General features: G+C 53.2%; 1 long non-coding RNA gene across 1 annotated transcript; it reads right to left on the reverse strand.

Annotated features, from left to right (window-relative positions):
* Window positions 1–869: 869 nt before the first annotated feature.
* LOC121100371 lies at window positions 870–1903 on the reverse strand. Its single transcript, XR_005832103.1, has 2 exons — window positions 1751–1903; window positions 870–1136 (listed from the first exon to the last, which is right to left on the reverse strand). It is a non-coding gene; the product is annotated as an uncharacterized LOC121100371 (long non-coding RNA).
* Between the last annotated feature and the right edge of the window lie 1800 nt (window positions 1904–3703).

Genomic DNA, 3703 nt, shown 5'->3' on the forward strand with positions numbered 1-3703 from the left:
TGTGAGATGGAGCTGGTGTTGGGCTCCAAATTCAGTGGGGATTCTGCTTGAGATTCTCTCTCACTCTCCCCCGTCTACCCCTCCCCCTGTTCATGCGCTCTCTCAAATAAATAAAGTCTTTATGGGGCACCTGGGTGGCTTGGTTGGTTGGGCATCTACCGTCAGCTCGGGTCATGATCCTAGGGTCCCAGGATTCCTGGATCAAGCCCCGATTTGGGCTCCCCGCTCAGCGAGGAGTCTGGTTCTCCCTCTGACCTTCCCCGCTCTTGTGCTTTCTCTCTCTCAAAAGAATAAATAAAATCTTTTAAAAATTAATTCTTTTAAAAAACAAGAAATAAAAGCTATCTCCCTGCATCAGTCTCGGTGTAAATGAACAGACATTACTCATATAGTGTGTTCTCTGTGTGGGAATAATTCCCTTACCCCAAGGCCTGAATATTTATAAATCCACTTTTTTTGTGGATTTAGCTAAGAACTTATGCCTGGTTTTAAATATTTAAAATAACAGTACAGGGGCACCCGGGTGGCATGGGACTTCAGCTCTGGTCATGATCTCAGCATCCTGGGATCAAGCCCCCGCCCCCCATCAGGCTCTGGCACTCAGTGGGAAGTCTGCTTCTCCCTTTCCCTCTGCCCCTCCCCCTGCTCTCTCTCTCAAATGAATAAAATCTTTAAAAAAATAAAAATTAAAAATAACAATATAGTCTAATCCTCTCTTAGCCTAGGTCTTCTTGTGTTAATGTGCATACTTCCCAGATTTGACCCAGCCCCAACATGACTCCACCCAGAATTGCTCCCTGAATGATACTCGTTAGAAAGAGCTGAACTTTATTTATATTTAATTTTGTGCAGGAAACAAGACAAGCAGTTTAATTCTCTTTTATTTTATTGTTTTCCTTTAACGGTAATGGGCAATTTCCATAAAGTGGGATTTACTTATCCCATTATCCACTCACCAAAGCCCTAAAATTCAAAACTTACTACCCAAACATGGAAAAGGCAACCAAAACAACTTGAGAATGTCTAGAACAAAAGCTTTTAACTCCTGAAGCAGGTTTTAGAATGGCTGCCCAGCCGAATCGCTTTTTTCAGGTTTACTGACTTCCATCACATCTATGGGTATGGAAAGCTTCTTTCTGAGGGAAGAAAATTGCAAATATTTAGTATCTGGAGTTGTGGATGAAATGAGATATACAATGTACATTTCATGCTTGTTTTTAAATTTATATTTCCCCCCAACTCCCCAGCACACATTTCTTTAATACCCAAGGCCGGGCTTGCTTTAGGGACAATCTTCCTTTGTGTACACAATTTAAGGGTACCTTGAAAAACTTCAGAATTCAAGATTAACAATTTTAATGTAGTATTTAAAAGTCAAGACTAATGCACAAAAAATTCCGGGACCACCAAATTATCAGAATGTTAAATAAAGGCAAGATCCACCCCTTCACTCGCACAACCGCGCCTCATTTTGCACCCTGATGTCACTCCTGATCCTGATCGCGATCGTGATCCAATAGAATGTTATTTACAAAAACAGGAGCCCGACCCGAGAGTTTCCTGACGATTCGTTTATATACTGCATGAAAATATTTACCTTGATGCCCACGGGGGCATCGTCCCCACCTTGGAAAGAGCTCGAGGCCCCCTAGGTAGCTTTGGCTTTGGAGGCGGGGAGAGAGACCTGGGAGAGAGCCCAGGGCGTCCCCGAGGGTCCTAGAGATGGGGGGCGCCAGAGCAAGCCACTCACCGCCCGAACACGTAGGGGTATTGAGTGCGTTGGAAAACGCTCTCCAGCTCCTTCAGTTCTAGCCGGGGGAACGCGCTGCGGTGGAGGCGTTGCTGCCGCTCCTGGGGCTGCGGCCCCTCGGCGGCCGCCTGGGCCTCGTCCTGCTGCTGCTGCTGCGGGCTCTGCCCGCAGCCGCCGCCCGTGGTTCTCGTCGTCCACGGGGCCCGCTGCTCCCGCGCCACCGGGTTTCTTCTCCTGTCGCGGCTTCCTGCTCAGGTTCGGGCCAGAGCTCCTTCTCGACGTCTCCTCCCGTACGGAGACCACCGCAGGCTTCGTATCTGGAAAAGAAAAGAGAGATCAGGGCGCTGGAGCCCAGGGCGCGTGGGACGGCGACCTGAGAGCGGCGACATCTGCCGCGCCACTGGGCGTCCCGTCCACTCGCCTCCCCGGGAAAGGCCGTTCGTAGACTTCGCCAAACCCGCGTCCCGGTTCGCGCACTCACCCAACGGTTCTCCTCCAAGTTCATCGACTTCCAGGCTGCGGCAAGCGGTGCCTCTTTGGCTGCTCTCGGGCGGAGGCTCCATGTCCAGAACGCCTCCACAGACTCGCGCGGGGCCCGCGGAGACTCCGGGTCCGGGCCTGTCTCTGTGCGGGGTGCGGTTTACTACGCCTCTACCTCAGCTTCAACGTCCGCGCGCTCTTAGACGCCGTCGATCCCGTACTTCCAACGGCCAGGTGTGTGGTGGGCGGGACTTGTCGGGGCGAGCACGAGGCCGGGGCGTGGCCACGAAGTAGGCGGAGCGTTTGCGGAAGGGTGCTACCGCCAGGGGGGCGCGGGCGACTCCTCCCGACTCCGCGGGGCACTGCCTTGGCGTGGGGGTGGGTGGTGCCAGCCAGCGGGAAGGTGGGGAAGGAAACTTCCCCAGCTCTCCCGAGCCCTGGGAGACGCGTTGGAGAACGTCTCGCCGCCTGCCCTCGCTGCACGCGGGTCGGTGCAGGGCTCCGCCCTAAGCTCCTCCAGGGCGAGGGACGCAGAGGTAGGGCTGGAGAAGTTGCGGGGGCTTCGTGGCAGCCCCAGCACTGAAGCGAAGGTATCCCCGCCCGTGTGGGCTCTGAGCACGACTCTCCCTCCCGCAAGTCAGTGACCAATGGATGGGACTCTGTGGGTTCCGTTCGCACCCAGAGTCCACGAACCGGGCTAGTGACCGGACGAAACGATTAGCTAGAGGGCTGCTTGCTCTGGGTTTTTGCCATACGCGCGGAAAGTGGAGCCCATCAAGCTCTCCTGGGCGCTCCGGAGCGGCAGCTTGAGGTTGGGTTTTACAGAGCACTGTGGGTGCTCGGATGCACGCTCTAAGAAACCCAAACCTCCCTTGATAGGAACAAATACCCAGATTTGTATTAAGGACACATCAAGAGTAGAAATGGAGAAACCTGTCCACTGTTTTGAGCATCCAAGAATGCTTGCGCTGCACGTGCTGGCGCGACTGTGGGGCTTACACCCTCTGCCTGCTGAGCTCCGCTCTGCGCCCCCGCTGCAGGTCCTCTGCAAAAGCGCACGTGTTTCTGGGCTGCAGGTGCTGGACTTGTTATTCCACTTTTTTTTTTTTAAGATTTTATTTATTTATTTGACAGAGAGAGACAGCCAGCGAGAGAGCGAACACAAGCAGGGGGAGTGGGAGAGGAAGAAGCAGCCTCCCAGCAGAGCAGGGAGCCCCAGGCGGTGCTCGATCCCAGGACCCTAGGATCATCACCTGAGCCAAAGGCAGATACTTAACGGACTGAGCCACCCAGGTGCCCCATGTTCCCACTTTTTTATTCTCCTCCACTTTCTCCTGTTTCTCCTCCTCCTCTTCGTCTTCCTCCATCTCCCTTTGTCTAGAACTGTCTTCCAGAGCTCTAGCTCTCCACTGATAAATATCAAATAAAGAAGAGCCAGGGCAGATTGAGGGCTCTGTTTCTCCCTTAAAGTGA

The sequence above is a fragment of the Ursus maritimus genome, unplaced genomic scaffold (genome assembly GCF_017311325.1).
Source record: "Ursus maritimus isolate PB19 unplaced genomic scaffold, ASM1731132v1 scaffold_365, whole genome shotgun sequence".
NCBI classification, from domain to species: domain Eukaryota; kingdom Metazoa; phylum Chordata; class Mammalia; order Carnivora; family Ursidae; genus Ursus; species Ursus maritimus.